At 38.2% G+C, this 17,288-nt stretch overlaps 1 protein-coding gene across 1 annotated transcript in view; it reads left to right on the forward strand.

Moving 5' to 3' along the window:
* The window catches only part of LOC148945869 (two pore calcium channel protein 1-like), a 175,617-nt gene that overhangs the window by 83,152 nt on the left and 75,177 nt on the right, over positions 1-17,288 (forward strand). The window lies entirely within an intron of this gene.

Here is a 17,288-nt window from a genome sequence, read left to right on the forward strand (position 1 = left end):
TTGTAATTTTTCTATAATAATTAACAAAATTTAAAAGGAAATTTTTACTATGTGTCCCCTTTTTACCTTTTAGGTACAGGGCTAGGATGAGTGGTGTCCCATACCTCCAAAAACGCTACCTTGAAAAATCTTTTAAAGGTGAATGTAAAGCTTAATTCTGAGAGAAAGTGGTGCCCTCCTTAGTGTAAATCCCTAACTACGTCTGTGAATCAAAAAGCTCAAGTTATTAATGTTCAAAAATACACAAAAAGGGCTTGAAGATTGATCCTTGCCTCAAGTATTCACTAAGGCTCGTTAATCCAGGTAGGTCTTAAAGATAAAGTGAATTATAATATTAACAACAAGACTTAGATAGATAGATAGATAGATAATTTAATACGAAATATCACAAAACGGATAAATAGTCGCATTTACAAAAAAGTTATGAAAACTATTTGTTGTAATTTTCAGTGAAGTATTGTCGGAATGAATTTTTGTAGCGTTTCGTGGCACTTGGATTGCTTGGTTGTAGTTGGTTTGTGTGGCGGGTCTTTGGTCGGTTATCTTGTCTGATATCAGGTGGGAGAAGGTCGCGGTGTTTGGGGGAAGTCAAGATGGACTGGCCAAAGCTCATGAGGAGCTCGTGTCTTCTTTGTTCAAGTGTTGTGAGTTCTAGCTTCGCCAGACATTCCTCATAGGGCATTTGGCTGTCTCCTAGAATGATGCGCAAGGCTCTCTTTTGAATTGTTTCGAGCTTATTGCTCTGCTCTTTTGTGAGACCAGGATGCCAGACAGGGCAGGCATATTCTAGGATTGGTCGCATGCGGCTCCTATAGTAGGTGACCAGGGCATTTTTGCTGAGTTGAAAGCGACGTAGCTTTGTCAGTGACCTAAGCAGAGGCATAGCCTGGGACAGCAAGTGATTTAAGTGGTCATCCCAAGTCAGTTTATCATTGAAGATAACACCCAGGATCTTCATTTTGTGAACTGCCGGTATGCCGACGTCAGGCAAGGCCGGTACGCTGTGCTTTAAGAAGGAAATTCTCATTATTGCCGACTTGGTCCTGTTGATGCTGAGTTTACTTTCTAGGTAGTCCCGTTCGAGCTTCACGACCATTTCTTCTAGGTTAAGGATTTCACACAGTCTTTGTAGCAGCATCATTGTTAGGTCGTCTGCGAACTTCGCTCTGTCTCTGTGCCATTTAGCTATCGTGTTGCAAAGCAACAGGAAAAGGGTCGGACCTATTTTTGTTCCTTGAGGAATTCCACATGTAAGGTCTGTAGAGTCTGACAGTTCGCCTTTGTACCTTGTTTTTTGCTTCCGTTTTGAAAGGAAGCTTTCTACTATCTTTCTCAGGAATTCGTGAAAATTGGTCATGGACTGTAGAATCTCCTCGTGGCTAGACGTATCGAACGCTTTCCTGACGTCCCCTTGAAGGAGGTCGACAAATGCCCCGTCAACTTCTAGGTGACTTAGGATAGTCTCGACAATCTGGATAAGGTAGTGACTTGTACTGCACCCTCTTTGGAAGCCATACTGCCGGGAGTCTATTACTTCGCTGAGTTCCTCCAGAAGCCATCTGTTTATGAAAGTTTCGAATACTTTCGAGAGTAGCGGCGTGAGTGAGATCGGTCGGAGGTCTCCAAGTTCTGTGGGGTTTGTGACTTTGGGAACAGGGATTACGACTGCCTCCTTAAGCGGCTCAGGAAACGTCCCTGTTATCAGTGACTGGTTGATGATGGCAGCTATAGGCTCTGATAGGTAAGGAGCGTTTTCTTTGAACAAAATTGACGGTGGATCCGCTGGGTGAGTGGCTTTCCGCGCAGGAATCTTTTCTAGGACCCTGCACACTTCAATAGGCAGAACGACTGGAATCTCAGATATCTTGGCGCTGAATGCACTCGTTTCGGCTGGAGGGTTGGATCTGCAGATTTTGGCAAACCACTCATTGAGATCATTTGCAGTGACCTGTTCACCTTTATCTTTTTGTATGTGAAAGGTCGTCGGGCGCTGGGGGCTTATTAAATCTCTAATTGTCTTGTGGAATGAGCGGGAGTCGGAGTTTACTGTTTTAGAGAGCTTTTCCCCATATGCTTTCTCAGCTTTCCTACATTCGTACACCACGGTGTTCCTCATTTTTTTCCAGCGCTCTCTGTTGCCTGAGGCGTGCAGTTTATTACGCTTCCTGATGAGTTTCTTGATCTCTTGTGTGACCCATGGTTTGTCCGTAGAAGAGCGTTTGACACGTTTCTCTGGGAAGCATGAGTGGTAAGCGCTGGTTATCTCGGAATTTAAGAGTCCAACCATCTGGTTAACGTCAGATAATCTGTACAGTTGGTACCAGTTTTTATTTACGCACCATTTAGAGAATTCTTCTTTTCCTGGTGTAGTCAGAGGTCGGCAGACGAATGTTTCCTTGGTAGCCGTTGGCTTGGTTCCTTTGGGCTTCCACAGTACAGAGAAATGTGCGCTCCTTCCGAGGCTGGGGCTCGATTCGGGATCGTGGTAGAATTCTCCCACATCTGTGAAGATGAGGTCGATAGTTGATTTTTCCGTAGTAAGAATTTTTACTACCTGCTTCAGATCAAGGGATTGACTGATCCAGCGCCTGTCCAGATCATTAAAGTCGCCAAGCAATACTATACCGCTATTAGGATACATGCATCGAATATCGTCGATAGACTTTTGGAGGTGGTTGATTAGGGTTTTGCGGTAAGCGGCTCGCGGTGGAAAATAGAGGACTCCGAAAGTTATTGACGAAAACGCTCTTGGCAGTACTTTGGGTTTGATTTTCACCCAGAGCAGCTCATAGGTATCTGTGTGTTCAGCGAATGTCAAAACTTCGTGTTTTATATCTGCATTTATGTAAACACCCACTCCACCGCCATGTGCTATAACGGTGCCATCTTTATCCTTGCGATTTTTTGTGTAAAGGTCATAGCCTGGACTACTAGCAGTCGATGGGGTAGCGGACCAAGTTTCTGTGACACAGCATACCTCAACCCTCTCACATTTCAGTCGAACGCTAAGTTCTGTGATTTTGTGGCAGAGTGACTGGGCGTTAACAAGCATGACTCTTGGGAGGTCAAAAGGGTTGCTTTGCTGAGTTTTAGGAGGTCGAGTTGGTATTCTGGTCTTTTGTTGCTATTGTTGCCCTTGACCTGAGGAGGCCTCCTCATTCCGGTTATGGGCAGAGCTTTTGGCTCTCTTGAGCCTTCTTTTCTCGGCCTGAGACGGGAGCTGGAGTGGGGTGAGATCAGGGCCTATGTAGATTTCGCGGCGGGTGAAGGCGTCATCAGAGGTTCTCAGGTTCCGAGCGTTTTTCAGGATGTTATTTCGTTTCACAAAGGTTGAAGTGTCTTCTCTGAGCTTGACGAGTAGTTTTCTTGGTCTGCCGTTGTCGCTTGGTCTTACAAGGCGCCAAGTCTCCACTATATCCCCCGTTTTCAGGGTAGCTCCCAAATCGTTGGTTCGGCAAAGGCCAAGAGCTATCTGTGCGTCTGGAGTTTCAGACTCTGGGACCCCTGATATAACTATATTGAATCGCTTTGCTTCTCGCAGCTGTTTTTCTTTTTCTGCTCGTAGGAGGGTTTCAACGGTAGTGTTTGCGGAAGGCGCTGGGCTGGGTGTATTTTGTCTAGAGTCTGTGGTTCCATGTTGTGCTACACGGGATTACAGTGCTTGATCGCCTGGGAATGGATTTTGATTTCGCTGTTCAGGTATTCTGCAATCCGTTAGGAGTCTGACTTGCAGTTGCAGTTGAGCTACCTTTCGCTTGGAGCAGGACGAACACTCGTATCTGAAGAGGCTTAACTGTGGGTCATGGAGTTTTATCGCCAGGACAATATCGGAGTGGATCCCGCGGCAGGAGGCATGCTCCCACTCATTGCAGAAAAAACAGCAAAAGGATGTACTGGCTTCGGCCTGGGTATGACAAGAGTTGCAAGTTTCGCTGTGTGACTCAGTTCCGTTAGGAGTAGCATTTGGGGCAGAGGCCGTAGGAAGGGGTGCATTGAGAGTTCCTCGAACTTGCGTGGGCCTATTTTCCCTGATAATCAGGGGTTCGTCGTTGACTGGAGGCGGGGTTTGGTCCGAAGACGGGGCGTTGCAGTTTTCTCCTCTGGCTTTTGGATTCCCTAGGTTTTGTTGTTTTTGGCTGTTCGGTGTTCCCACTGCTGCTGTTTTGGGTGTGTTGGCAGCTTCCTTGCATCGATTACATTGCCACTTTCCAGACGATTTTTCTGCTTCTTTGCTGTACGTGCCTGATACACAGGGAAAGTGAAACCATTTCGTGCAGGTACGGCATTGGAGTCCGCCCTGAGCTCGTGTTACGTTCTTTTTGCATCTGGGACAAGGGTCACCAGCCATTTACTGACAGTATCTTTGTCAGATGTACAAGGAATGAATGCTCGGAGCGTACGTCGATCACCGGGAGCAAGGGAAGCGTCGAGACCTGCTCACCTGTTCCCTGCAATTTAAGGCTAATTAACCGGCAGGTACCAATACGGCGCTTCCGGCAGGTTCTCTCCCCTCTTCTGCTTGGTCCCAAGCGATCTAAGCAGTCCACAGGACTTCACTTATTCAGAATAATATACACACGCCGATTTTTACCTTTTTTCGCGCCCGAAAACCAAACTCACAAACAAGAATGGCAACGCTGCGCGGCCAAAAATCACGCAATCAGCGCGTGCGCATCCAATAGACACACCGGATTCTTAAAAAATGGCTCTTCTTAACTGGAAAAAAACTATTCACTTACTTGGAAAATCACAATTATAAAACTGGTTTCAAAATTATCCCAAAAAAATACCAAAATCTTATTCAAAACTAGTGAAATGACAAAATATATTTTCCAAAAATATATGCTAGACTTGAGACCTTTGGTCCGAAAGGACAGGGGTTCAAGTCCTGGTGTCACTGGTTATTTGGTTTGGAACAGAGGTTAGTGGTGTGACTGTACCCTCAGCCAGAGTCGACCCGGCTCTTAATTGGTAGTTGGGGAACCCGTTTGCACTTCCTGGCTGAAGGACTATGAAACGAAGATCAATACCGCCGGTAGGAATTGTAAAAATCCAATGCCCTATGCTTTCTCTTTTTATTTTTTACGTTTTTATTTTCTGCAGTTCTGTTATGGTAATTTTTCGCCACAAGGAAAATATTTTGCTATTTTCCGATAGCTGAGGTTTGGTTCTATCCATCTACAGGTTACATTTCTGGGCTTTGCTTTGCATTATTTATAGATTAAAAAAAAAACGTTGAAAATTAATGAAACTGAATCTGAAGATCTAAGTATCTTGTCCTTCAAGTGCAAGTTACAGCCGTAGGCCTGCCGTGAAATCGCTAGTTATAGACGGAACATAAACCTTAAGAGCCATATAGCCTTAAGAGCTGGGAGCCTTAAGAGCCTTAAGAGCTGGGAGTTGTTGTAGCCCAATTGTACCGACTGTGGACGCGGATTCTCTTGTACGATTTAAGAATGAATTAGAGTGTATGGATTGGGAGTTTTTGAATGCAATAAGTGATCCGGATCTTAAATTTTGTAAGTGGTATGATCAATTGTGTAGTAGTCTAAGAGAAAACTGCCGGATGCGTAAAAAAAAAAACAAGAGTAAATATGATTCTGCAAGAAAACCGTGGATTACCAGTAGTCTTATTAGATCTATGAAAAGGCGCCATGAATTATATAAAAAGAGTATAATTGAGGCAAGCGTACTAAACCAGCAAATTTATCGTAAGTATAATGTTGCTTTAAATAAATTATTGAGGAAGGCTAGAATTGAGTATTTAGCTAAAGAATTTAAGAAGAGTGAGGGTAACCCGGCAAAGACGTGGAGTCTCCTCAGGCCTCTTATTGGCAAGAGAAGAGTTACGTTGCCAAATCTTCAGTCAGATCAAACTCCAGTTCAACTTTCCAATCAGATGTGTGATTATTTTTCTAGTGTAGGTAATAATGTTGCCGGATCTATTTATTGTGATAGGAGTGATGGTACTTTTGATCAATATCTTCCTCCCAGTTGTGATACTTCTATTTTAATGACTAAAGTGAAGGAAAGTGAAATAACAGAAGTAATAATGGCTATGAAAAATAAAGCTTCAGGTGTTGATCTAATATCTATAAGAGTGCTAAAGTTTGTTCTTCAATGTGTTATTAAACAACTGGTTTCACTAATAAATGGTTGTTTTAAAAGTGGTGTGTTTCCAAAGTGTTTGAAACGAGCGAAGATTGTTCCAATATTTAAGGGGGGTGATAAAAATGATATAAGTAATTACCGTCCCATTTCGCTGCTACCAGTTATTGCTAGAATTTTCGAGAAGCTAGTATATATAAGGCTAGAAAAGTATCTTGAAAAGAATTTGTTTTTTTATCAAAATCAATTTGGTTTCAGAAAAGGTTATTCTAGTGAGCATGCAATGTTGTTTTTGACTACATATGTTAATGATGCATTAGATAATAACCTTAAAGTTGCATCAATTTTTCTGGATATTGCGAAAGCGTTCGACACTGTATCTTATGATATTTTGTTAATGAAGTTAGAAAATTGTGGTATTAGGGGAAATGCTTTGAAGTTGTTAGAATCATTCTTAAATTCAAGGTCAATGTTTGTGGAGGTTAATGATGCACGTTCTGACAGTAGATTTATAAATTGTGGAGTTCCCCAGGGATCACCCCTAGGCCCACTTTTGTTTTCTATTTATATAAATGATTTGTCAAGTGCAGTTGATGGGTTGTATACTATTATTAAACCTCCTCTAGAGGCACTTAAACCTAGTAAAGCCCTAGTTATGTTTGCTGACGACACGAATTTAACCGTATGTGGTAGGACTGAGAATGAATTGATGTCGCAATTACGAGAATGTTTTAAGAATATAGAAAGGTGGATGAGAAGTAATAGGTTAAAACTTAATTGTAATAAGTCTAGTTTATTGATATATAGCAGATCTCCAAGTTATTACCCATGGGTGAATAATTTAAGTAATGGTACATCAATGATTCCACGAAAGAGGAGTGTTAGATATTTGGGGATTATTATTGATGAAACTTTAAGTTTTGTAGATCATATTGATTGTGTGTCTATGAAACTTGCACGTAATGTTGGAATTATGCGTAAATTGAAAAATTTTCTCCCAACTAGTATATTAAGATTATTGTATTTTTCAATTGTACATCCATATCTATTATATTGTTCTTCAGTATGGTCGTCTACTTTCGGAACGCATCTTCTGCCCCTGCGTGTACTACAAAATTCGGCAATAAGGCTTTTGATTGGTAAGGATAATAGAGGATCATCTGTTCGTAATGAGTTTATGACGCTGAAGATTCTACCGGTATCGGGTCTTTTTAAATTTTATAAAACACAGTTCATGTTTAAGTATCTTTATGGTAGTGTTCCTGTTTGTTTTAAGGGAATGTTTGTGAGTGGGGGTGATGTTCATGAGCATGGAACTAGAAATTTGGAAGAATTTCGAAGACCGATTCCGCAAGCGACAAGATCATTTTTTTCTATCCGTCATGCCGGTCCGAGTGCTTGGAATAGTTTACCAGTGGAACTTAAATGTGTGGATGACCTGCTGCTGTTCCGTCGTTTATTGAGATCGTAGGGTTTAGTAATTTATTATTTTTAATGAATTGGCTAAAAAGGGGGGGGGGGGGGTACGTGTTTATTTTAAATTGGCTATGTAAATTATGTTCGTACACTTTTTTGTGTTGGAGGACAGAAAAGGTATTTTTATTCATATTAAATTAAAATAGTTATTATTTTGGATATTATTTTGTTATTATGATTTTTTATGCGTCTAGAAGGGATTACCCCCGCACAAGCTTGCTTCTGGGGGTATTTTGTTTGTTTGTTTTTTATGTATATAGTAAAATAAATCCCAGTTATAAATTGAATTGAAATAAATATATATATATATATAGATATATATACATATATATAAGTATATATATATATATATATATATATATATATATATATATATATATATATATATATATATATATATATATATATATATATATATATATATATATATATATATATATATATGTATATATATTTTATATGTTATGCATCATCGTTGTCATACTCAAAGAACGTGTTTGCATTTGTACATTTCTGAGATACTTTCTTAAACCGTCTGCTAAGCTGTTTTCAAAGATAGGGTCAGCGTGGCAGTGTAGTTCAGGAGGATCAAAGAATGATTGATCTCTCAGCAATTTTCTTAAAGGTGCCATGATATGGGCTGTTTCGGTTTCGAGTCAAGATGTATTTGACACGAAATAGAAAATACTTCCTGTACTAGTCAGACACGCTCACAGGAACCTATTTCGTGAGGGGTGGGGTGGGTGAAAACGAACTGTTTTATATAAAAAACTAGGAAACTGTCGTAAAAACAGTAAAATCTGGAGGTCCCCCCTCATGTACGTGCCGGTTACCTTGTTACGGGGAAATGGTGATGAAAAAAGGATGTGATACTAAAATAAAGTGTCGATGTTTTTTTTTTTTTGGTTGTATAATGCTTATTCTTTTTTTTTATTTATAGGCCTTTTGTACAGTTTGGTTGTGACTTTATGAATTCTTAGTGTTCAGATTTCTAGTGGGCAGAAACTATAAGCATATCTCCGCTACGCCACAAAGTTTTGTAGATTATACAGTGTTATTTTTTTAGCTTAACTGTGACGTTATTCTTCACACTGCGTAATTTTCCTGAAAAAATATGATTTTTTTTTTACTCAAAGCGATTTTACTGTGGGCACACATTTTTAAGAACTGCATTTATAGACCACAAAACCACAAATGTTCGACGACTATTGATACCAATCTGTATTAAAAAAAAAAAAAAAAAAATGGATAGCAACCGTATTTTGTGCAAATATTAATAGGCTATGTTGATTTTTTTTTTGATTTTTTTTACACATTCTCGTTTTGTGAACCGGGATTTATGAATTGTTGTTGATATGCCTAAAAATCATATCTGCCACTTTCACCCTTCTAAGAATATTGCCAAAAATTGTTTGCCAATCTATTATCGAGAGAATAAGCAGGGAATAATTTAGTCCCACTTTAATTTTCTTTACCTTTCGCTCTGCTTATCCTTTCTTAGCAAATGATTTTTGGCAATGTGTAGAAACGTCAGGTACTACCTTTTGGCGTAACAGGGACAAATCATATTGTTGATCTTTTTTTCAAATTACATTTTGATAATGTACAATTTGGTCTGCACAAATTACTTTTTTTTCACGTTCTCTTATTTTGAACTGTGTTTAGAAACTGTTGCTGTTACGCCTAAAGGTTGTAACCGCCAGTTTGCCAAAAATGGTTTGTCAATCTGTTATCGAGAAAATTAGTAAGGATACGAATGTTCAATCTCACTTTGGTCTTCTTGACCTTTCACTCTACTTTTCCTTTCTTAGCAATTGGTCTTTGGCAATTCAAGTGTGAAAACGTCAGATACCACCTTTTGGCGTAGCAGTGACGAATTATTTTATTTTAATTTATCAACCTTGCTTCAATTATTTAACTAATGTGTATTAGCCCTTTTCATTTCAATAAAGGCGATAATTACAGAAGGTGAAAAATAAAAAATACCTAGGTAAATGAATGCATAAAATTTCGATGAATTTGTTCAAGGGAATATTATATTTTTTAATATTTTATTACGAATTCAATATATTAAACTTGGGCAAAAAAAAGGTTCATAATTCACCCCTTTATGCGGTGTTACCTGTAACACATATTGCGAATTGACACAAAAAGTAAAGACGATCGAAATATTACATATTTTTTCCAGAATCCTTTAAGAAGAAGAAGATTTTATTTGAATAAATCAAATCCTTTATTAAGTTCCCTATTCATTACTAGCTTTTTTCCCCCTTAAAACCTGATGAAAATCAGAAAGACACCATTAATCGGGCAAATTATTGGAACCATGTCCTAGAGGTAAAGCGGCCAAGATTATTGTTATTGTACCAATCTTCATAGTGGTTTTGCCTGATTCAGAATTTCATGTTCCCTTCCCTATAAAATAATTATAAGTAGATAAAATATTTATTTACCAAAGTCCATATCACAAGCCCCGGAGGGCCGAATTCGCATTTCGGTGTCATAAAACCGATAAAAAGATAAAAAAAAGTGCAACAACTAATACACTGGCAAAACAATGCCAAAAACAATAATATCAGAATGGCAAAATCATTCATTAGTAAAAAAAAAAAAAAAAAAAAAATAAGCTGTAAAATCTCAGAAAGTTAAAAAGGTAAAAAATGATAAAACTAAAAAATATTGAAATAAAATATACGTTAAAAAAAAGTTTGAAAGAGAAGGTATAAAAAACGGGAGGGAACAAAAGAATCAAACGAACATAAAACTTGGGAATCGCCAGTACCGAATAATAAAAAAAAGGAAAACTAGCGGATTATTTTGTAAGACAGTTCGTGGTAGCAAACAATTTTTTTTCAACTGAAAATAAGGAGCATTATTAAAACTTAAAACCAACAGAAATTATTACGTATATGATCGGCTCGCCCCCTAGTCATTACCTCGCTCTTCACGCTGAAGTTCTTTTTTGTACTTTCATAAGAGATATTTATTCTAATTAACGGCCTTTCTGATTAAGGTGTCATTCTTAAGGAATTGGAACACAATTTGAACTTTAGCATAAAGAGCGAAGTATTGACTAGGGGGCGAATCCCCTAATATACGTATTAAAAATTTACCATAGAAGTTCGTTACGTAAGTTAATTCGTAAGTTACGTCAGATCAAAGTTTCGAGAAAGCCATTTAGCCAAAAAAAAAGTAAAATTAATATACAAATTTCGTTTTAATTTTTTATGCACGGTGAGCCAAAATAAAAGCTGCATTAATTTAAAAACGTTCAGAAATTAAATATAAAAAAACAAGTTTTTTTTAACTGAAAGTAAGGTTCGACATTAAAATTTAAAACGAATAGAAATTATTTCGTATATGAAAGGGACTGCCCCCTCCTCAACGTCTCGCTCTTTCCGCTAAAGTTTGACTCTGTCTCACAACTTAATTTTTTTAAACAATAAAAAACTTTAGAGTAAAGAGCGAGGCGTTGAGGAGGGGACGGTCCCTTTCATATACTGAATAATTTCTGTTCGTTTTAAGTTTTAATGTCGCTCCTTACTTTCAATTAAAATAAACTTGTTTTTTTTTATTTAATCAGTAATAAAGGGGACAAAGGTTTTTTCATACCTGGAGGTAAAGCAACGGATGGGGAACAAGATGGGATTGGGTTCAGAAACAGAACGTGGCAGGCGTTGTCTGGGTGGGGAGTGTCTTTTGGGGAAAAAATTATTAAAAAAAGGGATTTTAAACGTTAGTTTAGTGTGTCTGATACGGACACGTTTGCAGAGGACCTTTGGACCTAAGTTCCGTTGAGATCTTGTGATTTCTCCCATAATTTGGTATATTTACTGTATAAATCACCTAGTTTTGTGGGTTTTTTCTTTAAAGCTGACCCCGTCTTCCTGAAATAAGTGCCTGAGCGAATTCAAACTGTTGTGCCTGAATCTGGAATAAAATTGGAATGATGTGTCATATGCTTTTTCAATCTTGACACAATGTTCAAATTTCAGTCCATACCTTTGCATGGAGGGTACAAGGATATCTTCATACCCTTGTACCCAATTAGGTTGTTTGAAGGTATCAGTTTATGCAATTTTGCATAAATCTATTTTTATATATAACACGGTATACTATATAGCAAAAAATACTGTTCTTAGCGATTCCTGCTATGAATCGTTTTACAATGCTGTGTTGAAAAAAAAGTTTTTTTTCATAGTCATTGGTTTGGTTAGCTTTTCTTTATGTCCGCAAAACGTCAAATGAAGATTGAGCTATAGATTATTATGTAAATTCTGCAAAGCGTCCTTTCAGTGACCACTGCCCCTGTGAGTACTTTTAGTATAGGGTGACGGTATTACCGTGCTTTCTACTAGTTTAGAAGTCGTGAAGCCGGCGAAATTTCACTAAACAAAAACGAAAATCTCTTTTTCCTAAAAAATTTATACAGACTGTGTGTCGTTTCAAAAAATGCCTACTCTTTGATATGTCCAAATTATATGGCAAAGTAAATTTTGAAATTATAATTCCAAGATGGACATACTTTGCAGTTTGTTCACGTAGGTTGTGCTTTAAATCTTTCAAAAAATTCAACAGGTAATCGATTCAGACCAGTGGTCACATACTATTGGAAGAGGGCTTATTCAAACCGAAATTGAAGTTTTAGCACCCTTTTCAAGTAACTTGAGAGATCACGCCACTACAAAGTGCCGTTTCGGATACGAGACCATGTGGTAAATCACAACATATCCAGGAACCAAATTTGCACATATCTGAAACTCGTAATCTAATTTGAGCACAATTTTCAGTTTGTGTGAGTAGACTGCGCTTCGAATCTATCGAAAATTCCCAGGGGTGATTCTATTAAATCAGTGGTCATACACTTTGAGGGCTCATTCAAACAAAAATTGAAGTTTTTGTGCTCTTTTCAAATAACAATAGAGATACACCACGACAGTGCGTTTCAGACTAGACCAGTGGTCGGCAAACTTTTTCGCCAAAGAGCCATATATGTACATATATGTACATATATTCCAACCTGGTTCTTATTAAGTTTTTGTTCTGTCGTTGTCAAGCAAACTTCGAAAGGTTCGATTTTCTTTGGTTTCTTTTTTCTTTTCTTTCTTTTTTTTAACACTGAGGACGACTTGGCGAAAATCTCTTTTTCCTAAAAAATTTATACAGACCGTGTGTCGTTTCAAAAAATGCCTACTCTTTGATATGTCCAAATTATATTGCAAAGTAAATTTTGGAATTATAATTCCAAGATGCACATACTTTGCAGTTTGTTCACGTAGGTTGTGCTTTAAATCTTTCAAAAAATTCAACAGGTAATCGATTCAGACCAGTGGTCACATACTATTGGAAGAGGGCTTATTCAAACCGAAATTGAAGTTTTAGCACCCTTTTCAAGTAACTTGAGAGATCACGCCACTACAAAGTGCCACAAAGTGTTAACACAAAGTGTTTAAATATCTGATGTCTGGTGCTGTGTTGCCACTTATACCGCATTTTGCGGTATAATACCGCAATTTCAAGATAAATGCCGCACTTCTTTCTGATCATACCGCGAAACTTCTGAAAGTGTTAGGACAGTGTGAAGTTAGAAAACAATTCTTACTATATAATATGCAGAATAAGGGGACTTAGCACATAAGGCATGCAGACCCGCTGTTTTCTATAAATATGCGGGATATTTGCTTCGGCCGCCTCTTCGGACTAGTAATATTTATTTTTCTTATTTATATTCAATTGCAAATCAATGGAAAAAAAGAAATGAGAGGTTTTTCTGTTTGTTAAACATAAAAAAAAAATAAATATATGTACATTATATGCAGTAAATATATGTATATTACCAGGATTAAAAAAAATTTAGAGAGCCAGATGGGTTTATTAATGTAGTAAACCTTTATTATGATTTTAGACCTTCATTAAATTACGGGTACACTGAATGAAACTTGATTTCAAATTAATAAAGATTATGTTTATTGATTAAAAAAAGAATTAAAGTAAGATATCCATAAATTTAAATATGACAATAACTGACAAACACTTAATGCAAATAATGTCCTTGCTCCTCCTTGGTCAGTTTGAGTATGTTAGGTTTGTATGTTGTTGTTTTTATTTTTAGGCACGATTGCAGGTTCTCATCAATAAGACGACTTCTCAATTTACTCTTGATAAAATACATGCTTGAAAAAGATTGTTCGCATGAATATGTAGAACCGAAAAGGCAAAGAACACCAAACCCGAGTTTTTTCAGCTGATCATAAGAGTCAGGAAAACTATTCCAGGCGTTGAACATGATCATGTCTTCCTTCTCCAGGTCTTTCAAAGCAGACCACTTGTGTTGTGAACTAAGTTCACATTTGTTCTTCTCCAGTATTTCCAAATCAACACAAAGACGTTCAAATTTAGAGCTCCATATTTCCTTGTTTTTTAAATACAGCAATTGTATTTCGAAGTTACTAATGTCGATGCCAAAAGGAGAAAAATTTAAATCTGTTATCGTAGCTTTAAGGGGGTTTTTGGCGAATGCTAAGGTCACTTTGCTGTTTTTAAATTCCTTAAACCTGCTGAGAAATGCTTCTCTCATTTTTAAAATGGTGGTTTTGAAGTAGTGTGTGTCAATAGAAGAATTATTTTTTTTTGGCGATGCATCAACAGGCTCAGAAAGTGAAACAGAGTTTCTCTTTCAAAATCTTGAGCAAAAAGAGATAATTTATTTTCGTATGAAGTGACTTCTTCTAACATCGAAAAAATAGTATTTCCTTTCCCTTGTAGTTTATGATTAAGCTGGTTTAGATGAGACGTAACGTCTATCATGAAATAAAAGTTTTGTAACCACTGATCGTCCGTTAGTTCTGGATAGTGAACACCCTTCTCAAGAAGAAATTATCTTATTTCTGGTAATAGTGATGCGAAACGTTTTAAAACGTTTCCTCTTGATAACCAACGTACCTTGTTATAAAGCACAAGATCAGCGTACTCACTCTCCATTTCAACTAAAAATTCCTTGAACTGACGATGATTAAGAGCTTTAGCCAAAATGGAGTTAATTATAGTAATCACCAATTCCATAACTTTATGAATTTCTTCTGGAAATGTCTGCACACAAAGCGCTTCTTGATGAATGATGCAATGGTAAGCAAGTATCTCGTGATTAATTTTTTTTTTCAAAATAGCAACAAACCCTTTTCTTACACCGGTCATACTTTTGGCCCCGTCTGTTGAAATCGCCACAATTTTATCGAGAGAAATATGATGTTTATCCATACACTCAATTACAGCATTTGCGATATCCTCTCCACGTGTCCGATCTTTGAGTGGAAACAATCCTAGAATTTCTTCTTTAGGACCAGTATGATAAATGAATCTTACAAAAAGCAAAACTTGCGATGCATCATTTATGTCATAAGACTCGTCAAGACTGCTATTGATAAAGCCGAAATCAATTTCAGATCTTCGATTAGCTGGATGGTTATATTCGAAGACATTTTAATTGTTCTATCTTTCATTGTTTTGGCAGACAATGGTACCTCATTAATTTTTTTTAGAATATCTGCTTTGTGTTAAAACCCCGAAATAGCTCTTCAGATGCATTTATAAAACAACTTTTTATGTATTCACCGTCTGTGTACGGTTTCCCTCTCTTAGCAATCTCTTGACTGATAACAAAACTTGCCGTATTAACATTGCTGGAAGATTGCATCCAGTTCTTAAATACAGAAGCTGATGTCTCTTGGTTCATCTGAAGTTCCTCAACTGCTTTCTTCCTTGCATCACCGAGAGGATATTTAGTGCTAAATGACGCGTGTTTAGCTGTAAAGTGTCTCTCCAAATTTGACTTCTTGTTATGCGTGAATTGTTCCTTACAAATAAGACATGTCGGAAGACCATTTAAGTTTACCATAAATGCGAAATTCTCGGTCTACTCAGCTCTAAATTCACGGTTTTCATCTTCTATTTTTCTTTGCTTCTTTTTGGTAGCCATTTCAAGGCACCTAAAAAAACATTTCAAATTATAATCTTTTCAAAAGCCACCAATACAAACTTATTACTTACTTACTTACTTACTTAACTCCCATCCGGCCGGATTGGCCGACTCGGGGCTTCTCCTCTGACTGAACTATGGTAGAGCTTCTTATACGATTCCCTGTTCGCTGCAGCCCGAAGGAGTACCGACAGGGGATGGCTGGGAAAGTTTTCCCTCCAGCGCTTGGGAGGTCGTCCTTTTGGGCGGGAGGCATCAATCCTTCCTTCAAACGCAATTTTTGGAAGTTGGGCTGGGGACATCTGCTGAACGTGGCCTAACAATCGAAGCTGTTGAAGCTGGATAGTCTGCATGATGGTCTGGGAATAGTTGAGTGAAGACAATAGCCGTTCATTTGATATTCGGTCAAGGTAGGTGATGTCAGCAAGCTTCCTGAGGGATTTTGTTTCAAAGGCCTCCAACCGGCGTTTGTCTTCTGCTTTCAAGGTCCATGTCTCTGCTCCGTACGTTGCTACTGGAACCACAAGAGCTCGAAAAAGGCGTGTTTTTAGTTTCAGCGACAGATGTTTGTTTTTCCAGATCGATCGCAATGACTTGAAGCATGCTGAGGCAAGGGCGAGGCGTCGTTTAATGTCTTTTGAGGAGTCGTGTTTTGAACTCACCTAAAATACAAGGTAAAACAAAAGGTAAAACCACACCATAAAATACCCCTGGATCAAAAATTTTCTGGGGTTAATGCCGGTATATGTATTCCGCGTTACCATCATGGCTTTTGTCTTGTTAGCATTGATTTTCATCCCAAAGGAACTAGCTGCATGATCAATATCGTTAGCGCTTGATTTCAGTTCCTCTAGTTGTTCGTTTAGGCAATTAATGTCATTGGCGTATTCAAGCATGTCAAAGAGGTGTCCACTCATGAGTGCTCCCGTGTCATTGGGCACCAGTGCCAGTACAGCATTCAGGAATAGGCAGAGCAGTGGGGAAAAGTAGGCATCCTTGCAGCACTCCTGAAGAGGTTGAGAATTCTTCAGTTAAGCCTTCGCTTGTCTGCACCATGCTTCTTGACTTCTCGTACATGCTCTTGACAATGTCAATAATGTCAGTGGGAATACCGTAGTGTGCCAGGATGTGCTATAGGCCATCTCGCCAAATTAGATCGAAAGCTTGTTTGAAATCGATAAACAGCTGGTATAGGTCTTTCCCGAATTCCAGGTATCTTTCAATAATCTGTCTGATCACAGAAATTTGGTCTATGGTGGATCGGTTTTGACGGAAGCCAGCTTGATATTCAGGGATTACGTGTCTTGTCAGGTTTCTGATGCGATCAAGGAGAATTTTCGTAAGGATTTTAGCTGGTTGGCAAGTAAGCGATATGGGTCTGTAGTTTTCGCAGTTACTTTTAGATCCTTTCTTGTGCAGGGGCACTATGACAGATTTTGACCAAGACTCGGGGAAGTATTTTATTTCCCATACAGCTGTTACTATTTTGTGGTACAGATCAACGACGGTATCAGATTCCACTTTTAGAAGTTCTGCCTGTATACCGTCTATTCCGGGTGCCTTATTTGACTTGAGGGATTTGAGTGCGGCTTCTACTTCTGACCTTAAGGGTGGTGGGGGTGGTTCCTCATCTCTGTGTGCTGGGAACTTTCGAAGTACTTCAGGATCTGGGTTTACTGTGAGATTAAACTTTTCCTGGAAGTGTTCTTTCCAGCGATCTCAGATTCCG

The sequence above is a fragment of the Artemia sp. Qi Xiang Cuo genome, chromosome 12 (genome assembly GCF_049724085.1).
Source record: "Artemia sp. Qi Xiang Cuo chromosome 12, ASM4972408v1, whole genome shotgun sequence".
Classification (NCBI taxonomy): Eukaryota; Metazoa; Arthropoda; class Branchiopoda; order Anostraca; family Artemiidae; genus Artemia; species Artemia sp. Qi Xiang Cuo.